We start from the raw sequence: 21,140 nt of genomic DNA, 5'->3' as shown, positions 1-21,140 counted from the left end.
ACTATGAATGTATTTATTCAATTGACATTTATCTCCAACGACACGCTGCACATTTTTACAAGAAATGATGTCTGTGTTAAGTGAGAAAGTTTGCAATCTTGGAGATTCATGTTCATGAATTTTGACTTTCTTTGAAGAAATCCTTTCTAGAAGACAGCATAGCTTTTAGTTGTACAACAAGGATATTACTGGTGGTGGACTTGTTGACAGGGTCATGTCCAGTATTTCAAAGGTCAAGTATAAGGATTTTTTGTCTATAGTAATGGTCCCACATTGGCATCTGTAAGTTTTTATTGTCTAAAAATCTGTAACTTTTTGTTGCTGGCAGCAAGGCGGGATAGATACTTAGATCTATCTTCCTAATAAAACACAAAAACAAAAACACAATGCTGAAAGGACATTTAAAAAAATAGGCCAAGAGCTATCAAGCAAGTACAAATAACGAGACCTAATAACTGAGCGAAAGAAAGTGACTCAGGCAGGAAGACCTTTGCAAAATCCAATGAACTTGACCTTCAATGTGTATGAATTGATTAATGGAGGGAGAGCAGTGGGGAATTTAATAGGAAACTCACTTCACAAAACTATGGGAAACTTATAGAACATAAAAATAAGATTATTTGTAATAGGATTTTTTTTCTGGAGGAACAAATGAATGTATATATAATTATTTTTTAAGAGTCTACATCCACTGAAAATAAAATTTTTATCTATTTTTGTAATTGTTTGTTGGTACATGTTTACAGTACACTATGTTTATATTCCTTGTGTGGAGTTGGTACATATATGTAATGATAAGAAGGAATTTATTAGACTGGGTTACGTGATCAGAGACTGGATAGTCCCATATGTCCATCTGTAAGTTGAAGAGGCAAAGTAAACCAATATCTATTCAGTTCAAGCTTCAGAATAAGAAGGATCCACGAAGCAGGCCCCAGCCCTAAGGTTCGAAGTCTGGAAGTCTGCTGGAGAGTCACTGGTGTAAGTCTGTGATCAAAGACTGAGGAATCTGGAGTCTGAAGATAACAAAAATGTTCCCCCTTAAGAAAAGTCCCTTGTTCAATATGCAAGTTTCTTTTTCTCCTGTTTTTCTTTCAAAAGGCCCTGCCCTCAGCCTGGCAGGCAGTGTTGGCTCAGCCTCCTCCAGTTGCCCTGGCTGTCCTGTCTGTGGACTTCCCTTCACCAGACACTCCCCACACTCCCCTGTCCTCTGAACAATCCTCTCATCTTCCCTCACAGTCCTGCTCGCCCTCAACATTCCCTAATGTACATCATGTTTTACAGAAATCGGCTGCTTGGATTAATGTTGAGTTCCTCTCATTATCTCCCTGCTTCCTGCTCCACTCTGAGTGTGTTCTGCATCTCTTGATGGGAGAGGGGAGCAGATTTTTGCTATCTCCTTCTTTTAAAATGGAAATGTTTGCACTGTGCAGTTGTAACCTACAGCTATGAACATGTTCTTAATTTTTTTTTTTTTTACAGTGGTTCACAACCATGAAATTGTCTCAGAAGAGACACGGACTTGGGCTTTTAAAAAATAGTGGATCTTCTGAGACTTTGGAGAGGGATTATTGCCTCTCAGGTGTACACAGGACAGTTGTACTATATTGCATAGATTTATTAAGTTGTTGTTGTGTTTATTTGGCATTAAACGTCATTTTAGGAGATATGTTTGGGTGTGACGTTAACAAGGGTGAGACGATGGGTTAGGGCTGAATTTCAATCCTCTCAATTCATCAACTAAATTAACTGCTTCTTCAGGTTTTGATGTTCAGTATTCTGTCTCAGTGATAGGAAAGGTAATATACATGAAGTAGAATGAATGTACAAAAGTCATTTCATTTATATATTAGTAAGAATTGTTAGTAAGAGTAACTTACTAAATGATTATATGCCAATTATGTTAAAAATAAAAATCCTGCTAAAGAGGAGTGCTGTTAATCTAAAATAGCGCACAACCTCTGTATGAGGAAATTATTATACTACTTTGCAGACTTACTTTCTAGTATGTTGTTAATGACAGGAAAACTACATGGTTTTGATCTTAAAGGTACCCTAAAAGGCCTAGGTGTTGGAAGCTTAGTTCTCAATGCAGCAGGGTTTGAGATGAGTTGTTTAGGAAGTGATTGGATTATAAAGGCTCTGACAATGGTTCTGATATCATCAATGAACTATAGAAATGAACTGACTTGGGAGGTGATGACAAGGGTAGAAAGTGGGGCTTGGGTGGAGGAAGTGGATCACTGCGGCTGTGCTGGATGGGAAGAGGATATCTTTCTCCTTCTTCTGTCTTTGCTTCTTGGCTGCCATGTTGTGAACAGCTTCTTGCTCCACATGCTCCTCCTGCCGTAGTATTTGACCTGACTCAGGCCTGACATAATGGAGAGAGTGGATCATAGAAACCTTTGAAACTGCGAGCCAATACAAACCTTTCTTTCTTATAAACTGTTTATATCAGCGATTTTGTCAATCAGACAGAAAACTGATTTCACAGTAAGGATCCAGTTATTCCCACTTGACTTACATAAAACTTTAAATTTCAGTCAGAATTCTAATTCTGTTTAGTTCGAGAAATGTTTTGCCACTTTATGTGGATGGTCAAAAGTAAAAACTTAAAAAAAAAACATTGTCAAGAAAGAAGAACAATGTAAAGTTACTTGTCTTTTTAAACATTCAGGATTATTGCGTGATGATAAATAAGTCAGCAGGGTCCTCATTCATATGTAAAATATGAGAGGGCTCATTGACACGTTTACTTATACAACACTCTCCTGTGCTCTGATGGATGACAGAGTTGGTATTTTAGAAAAATGGACAAATGGAGAAGGTTTAGTTATATTTTAATGATTATATACCCAAATCATTTCCAGATAAAGATAAATCTGCTCATAAATGTTTAAAAGCAAGATATTTCCCCCAAATTAAACAAACCAAATCTTTTAGTGTCTGCCAATTTCTGTGTTGTAAGTTTTTGCATCATTGTCACTTTTAGAGAACCAGTGTGATATTAATTAGCTCTTTAAATTTCTGAAAATGTAATAACTGGCTTTGGCAAGTCAGTAGAAGTTGTCTCAAACATTATCAAGGTTTTAAGTGTGAAGGACAAACTCACAGAAGACAGCAGCAAATGCATGTCTTTAAATTGTTATAGATATCTTAAGATAAAAAACAATAGAAATTGATAATTTTGGTTACATTAAAAAACTATCACAAAAACTCAACAAAAATTAAGACACACTATTTCAAAAGACTTGAACAACAAATTACTTTTTCCAGAGAGCATAGAGAACTTTTACAAGTTAGTTAAAAATATGTTAAAAACACATGAACAGATAGTTCAAAAGTAGAGAAAATGGTTAGTAACATGTAGTACGATTTTCAGTATCATTACTTTGACAGGATGAACAAAAACTAAGTCATGATATTAACTATGAAAAATGATATAAACTGAAAATTATCATGTTGTAGTTGTGTGAGTAGAAATTGAAAAGTTAATTTGAAATAATTTAGAAAAATGCTTTTACCCTTCAGGGGGCATTGGCTGAGGTCCATAGACCCTAAAGAAATACATGGATAGACTTCACATGGGCTAGGTAGCTTGATGGGAAAAAACTCTTATCTGTATTTTCACCTCATCTTTAATTTTTACCTGAAATTTGTCATTGCCTTTAGTTTTAAGCCAAGGCAAAATTTTTCAATAATATCAACATTATCTAAGGTTTATTACCTCCATCTGTAGTCAAATTGCATTACAATTATAATATTCCCAAATATTTTATGTGAATCCTACCTTGAACATTATGGGGGTGATTATATCATTGCTTGATTTTATTATTTAATGATTTAATAAAGAAGAGCGCTTATCAGCATGACACATACTTAAATATACTTTAAATGTATTTTCAAAAAATTAATTTTAAACCTATACATAATTTATTTATTTAAAGCATTTAATTACATTGAACAGTATTATGAAAAGACATTGTGAGTTTTTATGAACTACCAAAGGGCTTTGTCACATGAAATATCTAAAAAATTATTTTATATGTACACCAGAAATTTGTATGACGGTATTTATAATTTTGCGGTTTAAATTTTGTGGCTTCATAATTTTGTGGTTTATAATAGCAAGAACTGAGAATTCAAATGCTTATCAAATGTGGAAAATATATATTTCAATTATTTGTACAATATTCTACTATGGTAAAGATAATTATATTTTTATTTCATTCTTATAACAATATTTATGATTCTTGGGAGCAAATATTGAAAAGGCCGTAGAATACACAGTACATGTTTGCATCACCTGTAAGAATCTAAAATTAAAAAAAAATAAGATACAACTTATTTAAAGATTTAAAAGTTTTATTTAAAGCTTTAAAGATTTAAAACATGCCAAACTAGCTTTAAAAGGAAGTTTGGGCTGATGAGAGAGATAAGTATGTAGAATTCTTTAAATGTTGAAGCTGATTCCCTCTATGTAACATAGTATTATGGTTCAGATACATTCATTGTTTTCTCTTTTACACATATTTTATAACTATTGATTTTAGAGACAATATGATTCTCATTTTGCATGCTCCTTTATAGGGTTACATGAAGTTCATAAAAGTTAAATTTTTGCAAGAATGTTGGCTGAGGTCCATATCCCTATATCTCCTCCAAGGTGCAGATAAATTAGATGATAAACGCGTGGATACATTCCTTAACTTAATGATTTATGATCATCAAAATGTTAGGAAATTAAGGAAGAATGTGGATTTTGAAAAAGAATGTAACAAATATGAAAAATAATCATCCACTGAATACAAGTGTGGTTAGCTATCTTTACTTCTAAAAATGAACTTTTGCTTGTGGGTTATGTTATGGCTTTTCTAGCTGTACAAGTACACAAGTTAGGGAAACTAGGTATCTCATATAGAATATGGGTGAATTTTCAAAAACAAGATTCAAAATGTGTTCTTGTTGAAGTGGTGGCAAGCTGAGGTTCAAATTCCACTAACCACATAATGTCTTAAATAGAGATGATACAATTTAATTACCTTGAAAGATAGGGAGAGTTCCCAGGGCACAAGCTATAAGTAGACCCTTGTGTGTGAAGAGAAGCCAACTTTACATATGAATAATTAATAAAAACTTTGTTAATTCAAGGGGGATGATGACCAAGGTGAATCTTGTCTGGGATGTGATAATTTAGAATTTGCAATAATATTATTCCTTTTGACTTCTCAAATAGCTAAAATTTAAAAATTGATATTTAAAGCAGAGGCTCATAAAACAAGGTTAGCAAGTGTCCAAATAATGAAAATACCATGCTCTTTTTCTTGCAGACAAAGCAATTAAAGAGAGAGAGGGAGAGACATGAAGCTTGGTGTTGTTAGTTACTATGACTGGGAAATAATGAAGACTGCTCCATGCTGTGGGTAGTAAGATAATACTAAGAAAAATTACATTTATTGTACTTTAAAATTTTGTTTTTTAAAAAGTCAGAATGGTAGATCATAACACCTGAGAAAGATAATTACACTGAGAAATCTAACAGTTCTACTCTTCAGAATCTGGTATTTTAGCTGTAGCTGTATTTTTGTTATTTGAAACAGATGTTTGTCTAAACATAGTTGTTTGCTTCATGTCATCAAAAATATGATAAACATAATTATATAGTCAACCTAAATTCGTGTATATCCTAATTTTACTTTATTAAAATGATTTTGGCATTTTATCCCACAGTTTATGCAAATTCGCAAACACCTGTGATAAAAATGTTCTTATTTAGTATTTGAATATAAGCAGAATAAAAGAAATACCTAACCCACTGGAAGGTGTCTTTTTTTTTCTAACAGAAGTGGCAGCCTTGTCATTTACACTAATTATTTATCTTATTCCACACTAAAAGCACATTTCAGACATATAATAGCCTTGTCTTTCCTTTCTTAAATACTAAAATGATGCACCTCCAAAGCTGATCTTGAGGTCTCCTTTTTATAATCTACTAGAGACTGTTCTTTTCCTCAAATATTCATAGTAATTTAGAAATTCTTACATGCCAGCACAACCTAAATCTTGATTTTGTAATTGTAGAGTAACATGGAAACATTGAACAAAAAAAGCATATAATTAATAACGGGTAATTCTGAAAAACGTACGATTTTGTTTATTATATTACATGTCAACATGTTGCTAAACCTTAAAGGGACTTTAATTTAAACCAGGTAATGTTATCATTTTTGTGTAGAGCAATAAAGCAAGAAGGCAGAAAGTAAAGCTTTACCTAAAGATTGTCGATATAATGAGGATTCAGACATGATTGTATTAAATTCAATGATTACTGAAAAATCCTTCAGTGTAGATGAAAAAATTCAAAAGAAAACTTCCTAGAAAGGAAAGAAAGACTGGACCTGTAGGGTGAAAAGTTGAGCGTGAATCAAAACAGTGTGCTTAACTGACTTGAATTCTGTATAATACTTACAAATATAATTTTATATATTACCTTGTCACAAATATGATTCAAGATCTGCATTAGAATAATAATATTTAAAAATTCTTGAAATTGTGAAGCTTACTCAAGAATCCCTCACAAGACTTCAACCATATCAAGGTTACAGCCACAATTGTAATAAGAAATATACTTATTTCAGAAAAAAAAAAATCAGTAATCTGGTAACTGATGTGTGGGCCTCTTTACCTTTGCTGTTGTATAGAAATGTGTAACAGCACTCAGGAGTTCAAAGATCTGGAAATCTGCCACAGGTGAGGCAATAATAACAAAAATAAATTTAAAAAAGCTTTTGTGTCATCAGAAATACCACTGAAATTCAGGAATTCTTTGAACAAAACATCCCCCCCACCAAAGGAGAACAGTTCCACCATCTACTGAAACCTAAGATTGAAGTGTTTCTAAATTACTATAAGGAAAACTTTCCAAAACTTTATGACTTAAGAATTCTATTTCTTTTTACTAAGCTTGTTTCAATTTAACCTGATTTTGAAGATTTTCTTGTAATTCTTTATCAGCATTTTCTTAGGTCAAAACATAAATACTATGACAAAATAGTGCTTACCTGAGTGCTTTAGGAGTGTACTTTCACTCACTCGCATGCAATTGCAATTCTGAAGACCGCAGAGGAATAGCAATTTGAGTTCCCTAGTATTTTTTTAAAAGTATGTAACGACCTTAAAGAGAATAAGAATTGAAAATTAATCTGTAGCAATATAAATTATTATTTTCACAACCGTAAATATACAGGCTTATATTTTAATATCGTAAGCAATAGAAAGCACAACACTTAAATCATAAACAACATTTGTTTTTCTTAGTAACCACTAGCATTTAAACACCTTTGTAATCCATTGAAATCAGTAGTGGGAACATTAAAATCAGAATCAATGTTTGTAAAGGACAGAATTTAATCTATGGGACTCCTCATAGATGTTCTCACAGAATTTTCCTTCTCATAATTTCTCTGGGCTTCTGGGAACATAAATTCCTATTCTCAGGGTTCTTCTTATATATCATAGGGGATGAAAATTGCACAGTTTTCATTTAACGTTTTAGACATTATAGACCTCAATGTAAATGACATTCTTTATTTCTAGGAGTAAAAAAACAAGCAGTGAAATGCATAATGTTCTTTGGAAAGGTAACCTTTGTCCAATACAAGGATAATGCATTCGTATTCTAATATAGAGCCAAAGACAAAGATTTGGGCCTTGAGAACTTTAGAAACTGGAAAGGTTATAAATAAATTAAAGAGGGAGAACTTTGCCAAACTACTTAGCAATCTCTGTTACAAATATTATAATGTTGCTGGACTGTTTCTATGAGCTGTGTCTGGGAAAAGGAGATACATCTTCTAAACTTAATTGTGTACTTTTCTGATTAAATAGATTAGAGAGAGAGGTAGAAATAACAGAAATAGAGACACAGACATAATTTTGTGATTTAGCAAAGATTACCTTGTTCAGTGAAAGGTGAAATGTGTCATTTGTAAATGAAATAAAACTTGTGTTATCATTGGTGCCATAAAGTAATTTATTATATGGAAGTATCTGGTCCCACTGGAGTTCCAGATGTATAAACCCATCCATGTATTTACCTTTTAAAGATTTTAAACCATATTCTAAATGTTCAGGGAAAATTCTTTATAGACATTGTTTCAAAGATTCCAGTATAAAAGTAATAGCTTGTGGTTTCTTGAGTACATGGTATAAGGGATTCATATTGACAATCAGAAATGTAATTGCACTTGTCAGGCAGTTAGTTACCTTAGGTGAAATTAACTTATGGGATGAAAGCTCACAGAGGAAAGAGTAGGTTAAACACTTTAATAAATTTAACTAGGTATCTGGCTTAAACTGAATGTGCCTTGGAAAAACTGTGGGATGGGAAATTCATCTTTTTGCTTTGTTTTGTTTTGTTTCCTGTTGTCTCTCCAAGTATGAACATCTTGTCTGGGTAGGGGTGTCTCTAGTCCTTTAAGATGCACAGTTTTTGAATCAGATAGATCCTAAATGCAAACTGACCCATTATCTGTTGTTTATTGGAAGAAAACTAACAACCAAAAGACCTTGTCATGTCCCAAGTGGGAGAAAACATGGCTGTGCCAGACTTAATGAAAAATATGAATTTGAATTTCCACAGATGCTTGGTGAAATGATGGTCATGAGTCATTTTGACCTAGTAGGATTTTTCAACTTTTGAGTTAATTTTAGAGCCTATTTCTAAGTGAATCTATATTGAAATGTCACAGGATTGTTCAAATGCTGGGCAAATTAATTCTCACAATTTCTGTAAGAGTCAGAGAATATAAGTTCACTGTGAATGAAAGGACCCTGGCAACAGGAAGTATGAACACCTCTTCAGTACTTCATTATTAGTAGCAGTCTTTATAGTAGGTACCCAAACCGTATTGCAACACTGTATTTAAGTACTGTATTTGACATAAATTTCTTCTCTCTCAAGTTAAATTCTTGTTTTTTTTTTAAACTTCAAACTTTCAGAAATTCTGAAGGGAAGATATTTACTTTAATGTGGACATTTAGACAAAAATCAATTAGAAAATGATTTGAAAGGGTAGTGCTCATTTAAGTGTCAATGATGTTGGGCAATCCATTAATGGAACTCTGAAAAAATACATCTTTTATTTGGAATGTCATAAATGATATTTTGACTTTAGAAAGAGATTCTATATGCATGCATTTAAAATCTTTGAGAATTATAGATACTGATATTTGAACTTTGAAACATTAATAATTTCAATAAAATTGTGGGCATTTTTAAGCCAAATACAACATAGTTACAAAATTTTGCCCCCCAAAAAGAGATACAGTAGAAAAGAATGCAATGATACCACACTTGATCTTAGCCAAAAGGCCTTGAAGCAATTAGGTATGCAATGAGTTATAAACACGTGAGAATTCAAGGAACTTAAGTGATTGAAGATGATAAATAAGAAATTTATTCAACCCTAGAAACACCTGTATATTACTTGAGAACAGCAATTTTTAACTATTTTTTTAAAATAACAATGGTCTTTGTGAGTCACTCTTGGAAAGCAGAGGGGAGAGATTGAATGGCTTATTTGTTCCAAAAGTTTATTTTCGAGATGTACATAAAATTTCCTTTCTACTTTTTTCCCATTTATGTGACTATGTTAGCCTGTAAAGTAAAATGCCTCTACCTAGATTCATCTATGTTATAGTATTGTGCTCTACACATCAGTGAGTGGCAAGTTGTATAAAAATAATCCTCTGCATAAAGACTGGAAATTTTAGTGTGACTACGTCTCACTAATGTAAAACCACTTGTCCTCTGAACTGTTGAACAAGCAATATTCCTCTCAATACTCAAGTGAATAAGGAAGGTTCAAGGGAAAATAATTATTTACCAGAGCAGCAATGAAACCACAGAGGCCATCAATTCTTCCTAGTAGAAGGACACACCGCATGCTGAAGTAACGAAGGCAGTAAGAGCACATCCTTCAGAAAGGCACCATAAGTCTTTTAAGAGAAAATAAGGAGCTCACTGTCAGTTTCCTTTGTGTTATTGTGTCAGTGCAAAATTCAATTTATAACTGAAAAAAATTCTAAGACAACTCTAAACTAAAGGTACTATTACTCTTTTTTTAACTTTTTAAAAAAGTAATTTCTTCATCTAATGCCTTTGGAAATCTCTAAAGGACTGTAGTTTATCTAATGAACATTTAAATATCAAAAGTCTATGCGATTCAATTTAATGATATATTTGCAAACTGAATGTGGTTGTGTCTTCTTTTAAAAAAATTCACGAGAAATATACTAGAATTAGTATCTATTAAAAATACAGAGATTCTTAGTTTTCATTCATTTAAGCTGAAAGAGGAATGAATTCACAAATAATATTAAAAAGTAGCATTTCCTTTTTCAAGCCTATTGTTGAATGAGATTGTTACCAAGCAAAGATATTCAGTATTTTATTTCAATGCTCTAAGACTTATTTTTCTAACAATAAGGATAGTTACAAATCTCTTTATTATGTTAACTGCCCAAGGCCAATTAGGGTGAATATTCTGGAAAAAGGACATTTTGATTTGAATAACATTGACTATTTGTTTTTCATTATAAATATATCCAATTAAGGTATTATTTGGCTAATTAGCTGTGATTTCAAAATCTGAATTCTGTGGAAATCTATTAGCTACGTTTAGTGTCCTTAGAGGTATTGTCACTGAATTCTGAAAGAATAGGAAATATTGCTGTGATGATTCCAAATCCGTTTTAAAAATGTCCTTAGCCACTCTAAGAGGTAGACTGTAAAATACTTCAAATTAACTTATTAAATTATAGGTTTATACAAAATAAAATGAGATTTTAAAAGTTCTACTCAAATGTGCTCTACAGCCAAGTGTTGCCACTTAAAGAGGAAAAAAAAGACCATAACCTATGGTTTTAATTAACAGTACCCTTCCATTTAAAAATCAGCAAGATGGCTTGCTTTCATTCCTTGTGCAGCATAAAGGTAATAAGAACTTTGTAAAATTATGTATTTCTGATTTATTTCTCTTAATATTGTGGTCTCAAAGTGCATCTGTTTTCCTACAAGAGGCTCCAATTTATCTTTATTGAAGAGTAGTGTTCCACTGGTGTATGGGGAAAAAGTAAGAACAAAGATATATCATGTATAGGTATAAGATCCCAATGATAAATCTAACTGTATTGTTTGCTTGAAATGTATCAATAAACTTAATGGAAAAAAGAGGAACCATGTGATATTTAAATTGGTGTGTCTAATTTATTTCTCTTAACATTATTGTCTCAAAGTATATCCATTTTCCTACAAATGACTCCAATTTATCTTTTTTGTGGCAGAGTAGTGCTCTGTAAATTGCATGTAAATATCACATTTTCTTTATCCATTCTGTTCTGTTGATGGTTATGCAGGCCTTCTTCAGCTATTATGAATTGTGCTTCTGTCAATGTTGGTATTCATGTATCGTTATAATATGATGTCTTTAACTTTTTCAGGAAGATACCTAGAAGATAAATAGATGGGAAAATTGAATTTCTAGTTTCAGTTTTTTGAGCTACATCCATCCTTATATCCTTAGTGGTTGTTTCAGTTTACATTCCTACCAAGAGCATGGAAGTGTTCTGTTTTCCTCACAGCCTCTCCAGCATTTGTTATTGTTTGATTTCTTGATGATGATCCTTTCTGGGGTAAGATATAATCTTAGTGTTGTTTTAATTTGCATTTCTCTTATGGCCAGCAATATGGAGCATTTTTTCATGTATTTATTAGCTATTTGCCCTTCTTCTGTAAAACATCCATCCATTTTGCTTGCCCATATTTTGATTGGGTCTTTTATTGGGGATGTCTAATTTTTTAAATTTAAGTATTCTAGATAGTATCCCACTGTCTGTGGAATGTCTGGCAAACAATTTTTTCCCATTCTGCAGGTTGTCATTTCATTCTGTTGGTTGTTTCTATGCTCTGCAGAAGCTTTTAAATTTGATATGATCCCATTTGTTGATTCTCAGTAGTATTTCCTATGCAGCAGGGGTTTTCTTTTCGGAGAGTCCTTGCCTACACTTATGGGTTCAAGAGTTTTACCTATTTTGTTTTATAGCAGGTTAAATCTTTCTGTTTAAACATTTAATTCTTCAGCTCATTTTAATTTTAGCTTATTACATGGAGAAAGATATTGGTCTAAGTTCAATCTTCTGCATATGGGTAGCCCATTTTCCCAACACAGTTCATTAAAGAAGCTACACCCCCTAACCCTGTGTTTAGTTTTGGCTCCTTTGTCAAAGATGAAAGAATTGAATATACCTTGGGCTATTTTTATAATTTCTATTCCATTCAGTTGATCCACATATCTATTTTTATGCCAGTATCATGCTCTTTTTATATCACAGTAGCTTTGTAATACAACTTCAGGGCTGGGATTTTGAAGCCTCCCACTTTGCTCTTTTTATCCAGGATTTCTTTTGCTATTCTGTCTTTTCTTGTTCCATATGAATTTTAGTACTGTTTTTCCAGCTCTGAAATGAATACTGTTGAAATTTTGATTCAGATTACATTGAATCTCTGTATCAATTTTGGAAGTATAGCCCTTTTGACTAATTGGGTTCTCTCTCTCAAGAATGAATGGATATCTTTCCATTTTCTGCTGTTGTCTTCGATTTTATTTTTCAGAATACTGTAGCTTTCATTGTACAGTTCTTTGATTTCGGTAGGCTATTTCCTAAGTATCTCATTTTTTGGGGTGCTATTGTGAATGATATTTTTTCCTAATTTCTTTCTCAATGAGTTCATTATTTAAGGACAGGAATGCCATTGATTTTTGTATGTAGATTTTTGTATCCTGCTACATTACTGACTTTGATTATGAATTCTAAGAGTTTATTGGTGGGTTTTTTGAGGTCATCTATGTGGATGATCATGCCATCTCTAAATAATGATGATTTGACTTTTTCCTTTCCTATATGTATTCCTTTTAGTTCTTCTTGTTCCCCAAATTCTCTTGTTAATGTTTGTTTGTTTGTTTGCTTGCTTGCTTGTTTTTTGGTACTGGGGATTGAACTCAAGCTCTTGTGCTTGTGAGGCAGGCACTGCTCCAAACCCCTGGCTCCTTCTTGGTAGTGTTTTGAGCACTGTGTTGAAGAGGAATGGTAATAGTGGACATGGTTGTTTTAATCCTAATTTTAGAGGGAAAACTTTTAACTTTTCACCCATTTGATAGGATGCCAGAAGATTTGTCATAAATGGTTTTAATTAGCTTGATGTAAGGTCCTTCTGTATCTATTTTATTCAGTGTTTTTTGTTATGAAAGAATGGTGAATTTTGTCCAAGAAGTTTTCTGCATTTATTGAGATGATCATGTGGTTTTTGTCCCTGCTTCCATTTATGTGATATATTACATGTAATTATTTGCATATATTGAGCCATTCTTTCATCTCTGGAATGAAGCCTAATTGGTCATGATGTATTTTTTTTTTTTTTGATGATTTCTTGCATTCTGTTTGTCACTGTCCCTCTGAGAATTTTTTATCTATTTGAATAAAAGAGATTGGTCTATAGTTCCCTTTCTTTGTTGTATCCTGGACTTTTTTTGGAGTCAGGGTAATTGTAGCTTCTGGGAAAGACTTTGGGAGTACCCACCTTTCCTTTTCAATTTCATTAAAAGGCTTAAGGAGCATTGGTGTTAGAACTTCCCTGAAGTTTTTATAGAATTTATCACTAAACTCATCTGGACTTGACTTTTGTTTTTGGCACTGGGGGATTGAACTTGAGACCTTGAGCTTGTGAGGCTTGGGACAGAACCACTGAGCTAAATCTCCAGCCTTTGAACTTGATTGTTCTTAATTGGTCGGCTATTTACTTATTCCTTCAGTTTCATTGCCTAATATTCAGGGTTTTGAGACATTTTTGTTTTAGTTGTGGTAGTATATATTTATCTAGGAATCTATCCATTTCTTCTGAATTCTCTGACTTACTGATGTATAGTTTGTGAAGTAGTTGTTAATAATCTCTTTGAGGGCTGGAGATTTGGCTCAGTGGTTCCACCACCTGCCTTGCAAGTGGAAGGACCCGAGTTTGATCCCTGGTACAAAAAAAAAAAAAAAAAAAAAAAAAACAAAAAAATCTCTTTGATTTTGGCAGTGCTAGCTGTGATTTTAACTTTTTAAAGTTTTAATTGTACTGAATTGGTATTTTTCTTTTCTTTTTTGTTTAGTTTGGATAAGGGTTTGTCTATTTTGTTTATTCTTTTGAAGAACCAACTATTCAATTCATTAATTCTTTGTGGGTTTTTTTGGTCTCAGTTTCACTGATTTTTGCTATGATAATTTCTTTCCTTGTACTACCTTTGGATTAGGTTTGTTGTTTTTCTAGGACTTTTTGGTGCACTTTTAGGTTATGTGTGGTAGGCTTGCTCTGTTTTTGAGATGTAGGCATCACAGCTATTCACTTCCTTCTTAGGACTCCTTTACTTATGTTCTATAAGTTCTGCTATGTTGCACTGACATTATCATTTAGTTTTAGAAATACTCATTTTTTCCTTAATTTTTTCTGTAACCCATTGTATAGTTATGTATGTTTTTAGGTACAAAATCCCAGTAATGAATGTAACTGTATTGTATACCTAGAATGTACCAATAAACTCAATAAAAAGAAAAAAAAAGAGTGCATTTATTTTTTAGTTTCCATGCATTTGCATAATTTCTGTGTTTTCTTTTGTGATTGATTTCTAACTTCATTGCTCTATGATCTGCAAATATGCATGGTATAATTTCAGTGGTTTTATATTTAAGCTTGCTTTATTGCTTAGTGCTTATTCGGTTTTGGAGAAAGTTATATATGCTGATGAAAGGAATGTTTATCAGTTGATCTTGAGTGAAACACTGTAGACATCTATTAAGTCCATTTATTCAATGATTTTGTTCAACTCTAATATTGCTTTTTAATTTTTTCTAGTTGATCTGTCTATTTGTCATAATGTGGTGGTGAGATCCTCACTATATTAGTGTTTATATTTATTTGGTCTTTTATGTCCAATAGTACATGTTTGATGAAGTTGATTGTGCACTGTTCAGCTCATATATGTTTTTTTTTTTAGCTTTAATTGAGTTTATTGGTACATTTTAGGGATACAGTACAGTTACATTCATTGTTGGGATCTTGTACCTCTACATGACAAGTCTTGGTTCTCATTTTTTCCCCTTGTCCCTGCCCTCCCTTTACCGCCTCTTCCCCTCCCCATCTACAACCACTTTATTTCCATCTTTTCATTATCTCACATTTTTTTCTTTTCCCTTTTTACCCTTCCCTGCTCATCACACCTTCCCTACACCTTTAGCTCCTTTCTTCCCATTTCTCAATGTCAGTAATCTTACTAGGATCTTCTTTATTATTGCAGATTATTCACACCAGAGAAACTATTCAGTATTTACACATGTGTGACTTATTTATTTCACTTAGGAGTATATCTTCAATATGTATCCATTTTCCTATGAATGAATCTATTTTCTCGTTCTTTATCGCTGAATAATATTCCATTTTATAGAAAAACCACATCTTCTTTATCCAGTTTCCAACTGATGGGCAAATAGGCTGTTAAGGGGATATATTATTGTCCTTATTCATATATGTTAATAATTATTATCTCTTTCTGTTGAATTGCTTCCCATTGTATAGAATATTATTTTCTATCCTTTGATTCATAGTCCATGAGTTTCTTTTTTGATTAAATATGATTCTTGTATACAGTGCACTATTGACTTTTGTTTCTTGATCCATTCTGCCAGTCTATCTTACTTGATTGGGGAATTTAGAACATTCACATTGAGAGTTATTGCTGATAGGTATTGACTTACTCCTGTCATTACCTTATTCTCCTGTTGTTGGTTCCATCTTTTCCTTTGACTTAACTTCTCATTTTACCTATCGTGTAGTCCTGCTGTCCTTGTTAGCTTCATTGTCTCTTTGTAGGGTTAACTTGAGAATATTTTGGAGCGCTGATTTGTTGGTCTTGAATTTCTTTAGGTGCTGTTGATTATGAAAGTATCTTATTTTCCATTAATTTTGAAAGACATTTTTTCAGGACATGTCATCCTGGCATGGAAATTATTTTCTTTTATGATTTGAAACACTTCAAGCTCCAGGCCTTTAAGATCTGTGTTGAGGAGTTTGCTGAATTCTAATGGGTTTCCCTTTGTAAGTGATTAGCTGCTTTTCTGTAACCACTTATAAGAATCTATTGTGATATATATATATATATATAGAAGGAAGGAAGTCAGGAGGAGCCAGGAAGTTCAGTCTGGATGACCCATAGCTCAGATCACCCAGACCAGTTCCCTAGGGCATGGCCTTGGGACACAGTTTCTGGACCAATTTTTGCTTATTCTTTTTTGGTACTGGGGATTAAACTCAGGTCCCTGCGCTTGCAAGACAGAAGGCAGAAACACTGAGCTGAATCTCTGGCCCAAACTTTTTATTTATTTATTTATTTTTGTAAGAATCTATTCTTGTGCTGACTTTCTGGGATTTTGACTGTGATGTGTGGTGGAGACATTCTTTTCTTGGTTATGGCTATTTGGGACTCTATTCCTCACTTATCTGCATGTTAAATTCTTTTATCATATTTGGAAACTTCTTTGCTAATATTTCAGTAAACAGATTTTTAATGCCATTTGTGGTCTCTTCTGATTTTGCATTAATTCCGATTAATCTTAGATTCATCTCCTTTGTGTCATCTAGGAACTGTTGGATCCATTTTTCATGTTCTGTTGCTGTTGTTAAGGTATCTCTCATTTGTTACTACCAACAGCTGTTTTTTTAAATCCTGACAGTCTTTCCTCACATTGGTTACTTCTGATGCCACACTTTCACTAGGATTTTTAGTCTCCTGAATGTTTATTTGAAGCCTGTATATGGACTCTTATTCTATTGTACACTAGTCATTAATGTTTTATATCATTTTATTCTGCTTTTTTCATTTTTCTTAGCCTCTTCTTTAAACTTGCTAATAATGTTATTTGGCTCAGTATCTTATCGCTTGTATCTTCTATGATCTTCCCAGCTGCCTTGTTAACTTGCTTTGATGTTTTTTTATCATACCAGTTCAAATAATTTGGGTATGTGTCTTTTAGTTTCTTCCACGTTGATGCCCCATGGATCAGCTTTGCAGGAGTTGGGAGTTTTGGGAGGCATTTTGTTGGGTTGTCTTCTTACATTTCTATAGTTTGTTTATTCGTTTTGGTGCTGAGAGTTTTGGGTTGATTTTGTTTCTATGGAGATCTTTTTAGTTAATGTCTGCTTTTTCAGTGATGTCCTCTGGGTGTGGCTAATTACTGGCCTCTGATTCTGCCTCAGATTCCAACCACCTCTGTTTATTTGAGTTAGGAATTTTTAGTCCATTTGCCCTTGTTCTCGGTGTTTTAGGAATGAGCCACATTTTTATTAATGACCCTAAGGCAACCCAGACTCTGGCAGCTTAAGAAAACCAATTAATAGCAACAGCTATGTCCGCTTAGCTGTAGTAAAAAATCAGCACAGATTGTAACATCAAATATAAACTGATTATTGACAAACTCTAAGGACCTATAAAGTGCCATCTTTATCCACAGAAGAAGAAGGCTATAATTATACTATGAGCACTAAGAGAAATCAAATATTGATCTATTCACCTATAATAAATATTTAGCAATTGAAACAGCTTTGCCTCCAGTTACGATAGCACAATATTCAATAGCAACAGTATAAATTAGCTATCTATCTGGAAATTCACAAAGCTTAGTAGTTATTCGACTAAAAAAGGAGGGCATGATGCCGGGTATAATGGTGCACACCTGTAATCCTATGGCTCTGGTGGCTGAGGCAGGAGGATCACTGTGACTCTGTGAGTTCTGTGAGTTCCAGGTCAGCCTCAACTACATAATGAGATCTTGTAAAAAAAAAAAAAAAAAAGAAAAGAAAAATAATCAACATGGTGTTAAAAGGAAGAGAGAAAATTAAGATAATGGGTCCTATTAAAAGTAATTTAAGAGTAATAGAAGATAGTTGTTGGAAAGGACAAACAAGAAAAAGAATTTTAAAATAGCAAAAAGAGATGCTAAAACAAAAATAAAAAGGAAGGGAAAAAAGTTGGAAGAGAAAAACTAAAAGTGAAAAAGGAGAGAAAACTCCCAGACTATCAAAAACTCTGATGAAGAAAAGATGAAAATAATACAAAACAGTAAGCTGGACATGGTGGCTTACGCCTGTAATCCCAGCACTTGGGAGGCTGAGGCAGGAGGATCGCTGTGTGTTCGAGACCAGCCTGGTCAGTCCAACTGCTATTGTGAGTTCCAGGTCAGTCTCAGCTATGTAGTGAGACCCTGTTTCAAAAAAAAAATAATAATAATACAAAACAGAAAAATTAAAAAAAAGAAAAGGATTTTGTCAAAGAAAAATGTTCTTTGTCATTGAATCAGTGGTTTCTTTCCAAAATCTGCAGTCATGGAATCAAGCTATGATTTCTATGCCTGGATTTATGGTCTCCTTCAATCTTCAAAACCAATAGCATCTTCCAATTTCTCTCGTACTCTGGTCCTTGTTTTGTGTCATATGTCTTTCTCTGACTCTGTCCCACCATCTTCTTTTGCTAATATGTACCCTGTGATTATAACGGATCCATCAAGACATTCCAACACAATCTCTCCATTTCAAAATCTTTAATCACATACAAAACATCTTATTAAATGAGGTAGCACATTTGCAGAGTTTAGGATTAGGATGTAGGAGAGTATTATTTTTTCCTACCATGGCTATTATATAAATTTTTAATAAGATCTAGAATCTGGTAGGCTGTGGTATGTTATAATGTTCAATGAAGGTTTGATGAGTTAATAGATTAATAATGTCTGATTAATGATGAATAGTATAATACTATCCAAATGATAAATATCATAAAGGCTTGGTTTTAAAATTTCAGCCAATTATTCATCTTTCCCATTACAGTATTTTTGGGCTGGGGATTTAGCTCAGCGGTTCGGTGGCCTTCCTTGCAAGCACATGGACCCGAGTTCAATCCCTGGTACCAAAAAAAAAAAAGAAAAAAGAAAACCATTACAGTATTTTCAACATGATAAAAAGCAGACAATGTCATAGGATGTAAAGCCTCTGAAAAGTGGTGACTCCACTCTGTGAAGGAAAGTGCAGATACCTCATTGTGATCTGTCCTGTAGGAACTGAAACATGACATATTATCATATTTGGCTTACTCAGAGATGTCAGCTCTGATATAAAGGGAATGGTACCAGGGACATTCCTTATTCCCCTCATGGTTGCTTTCTCATGTTTTCTCTTTCCTAGAGATTTCTTATGTGCAGTTTTTCAGTAGTATATTTTTTGCAATATATGAAATGTATTTTCATCTTAGGGAGTAGGTCCATTTACCTGACATATCTTGATTCTTTTCTTTTAAATTTCCCTTCCCATCCCCAACCACCTCCCTGCCTCTGTCTATATCCCTCTTCCCTATTTTCATGATTATTTGTTAATACTATAATTTTTAATTATACTTATGATATATAATATTCACATTCATTGTAGGTATTTGGTGGATGCAATGGCACATCTTAAATCTTTTTACTTCCCCTTTCCCTCCAGCTTGGTATTATGATTTTTAAATTATAAAGTATACAATACTCAATTATAAAGCACTAGGATTTTCTAAGATCACACAATTTTAAATAACTTCTCTTTTCCTTTTGGCAATTGAAATTATGCGTTGCATTTTACAATGCTTGTGTTAGGATTTAACCAGAAACTCTCTTTGAAGCCGAGAAACTGGAAAACCCGAAAAATCTCATGAATCTTAGGATGTGATAGAAGATTTCTTACTGAACTCAGATAAATAGTTCCAATGGATAAAACTTCTCTATATGCTTAATTATCCTAAAAAATATTTATACCTAATTTTATTCTTTTGCTTGTTTGTTTGTGTATGTGTGTTTATTTCTCACTTGTTAGGAGGTTGTTACTCCAAAGGTACAGTACTGTTACTTTTCTACTTTTTATTGATTCATTGACTCACTTGATTCTCATTTTGTTGCATTTTCTTCTCAGCCTATGACTGTAATGTATGATCTATATTTTGAATTTTTATGTTTCCTTTTGAATTATCATTAATGTTCATGTTTTTAACCTACAATGTAACTTACATAATTTTGAAAATATTTTTGCTAAGAACTTAGTTTTACAAGTTTTCTTGTTGCAGAGATTACATATAGTTATTTGCTAATGATTGCTGCACAATATTCTACAGTTTAATTCCTCTGTGCTTTTCTTATTTATTTACTTAGATATAAGCAAAATATCGCTTTAAAATACTATTCATGTAAACGATATGATGACAGCTTTGATAATCACTTGAGTTGGATTTTTGATGATTTTTATAAAAACCCTAGAGTAATATTTGAGTCAACAATCTTTGTTTTATTATTGCTTTAAAAAATTGGTTAGATTAATGAGTTTCATATACCCATATTATACTTTGATTATTTTTATCTCCCACTGTTACCTTTCCTACCCTTCACTGTAATTTCTCACTCATTGTGGGGGGCATTTCAATGAGAATAATATATTTTGCTTACATCTGTATCCCCATTACTGCTCTAAACACTTCCATGGTGTGGCACAAATCTACTCCCACTCTTAGGACATAAGCATTCTTGCTTCATATGTTTACCAACAGATGGAATTCTAATTTTTGTTAGTTCACAAGACGTAAAGTAGTATCTTACTGTTTTGATTTTTATTACTCTGATTATCAATACATTTTAGCATTTGTTGGTTATGGATCTCCGCCTTTTTAGCATCTTTTACCCAACTGTCAACTTGATTATTCTTTTCTGTTGATTTCCTGGATATCTTTGTTTATTGTAGACATTAATCAGTTATTAATTTTTTATGTTACCATTGTATCTCATTCTCCAATGTTTATATCATGTGCTTGGGGATTTCATAGTAGTCTTTGCTTAGTGAGACAATATTTATAGCCTTATAAAGTTAACATAATGTATATACATCCAGGAACACAAGGAATTAACAATTTATAATAAATAAGGGAATAGATTACATATAACATCGCTTTCATTTTATGTCTGTGAGAAGTAAAATT

Source organism: Fukomys damarensis, unplaced genomic scaffold (genome assembly GCF_012274545.1).
Source record: "Fukomys damarensis isolate Sample0158 unplaced genomic scaffold, DMR_v1.0_HiC HiC_scaffold_2, whole genome shotgun sequence".
Taxonomy (NCBI): domain Eukaryota; kingdom Metazoa; phylum Chordata; class Mammalia; order Rodentia; family Bathyergidae; genus Fukomys; species Fukomys damarensis.
This window is presented reverse-complemented; position numbering follows the sequence as displayed.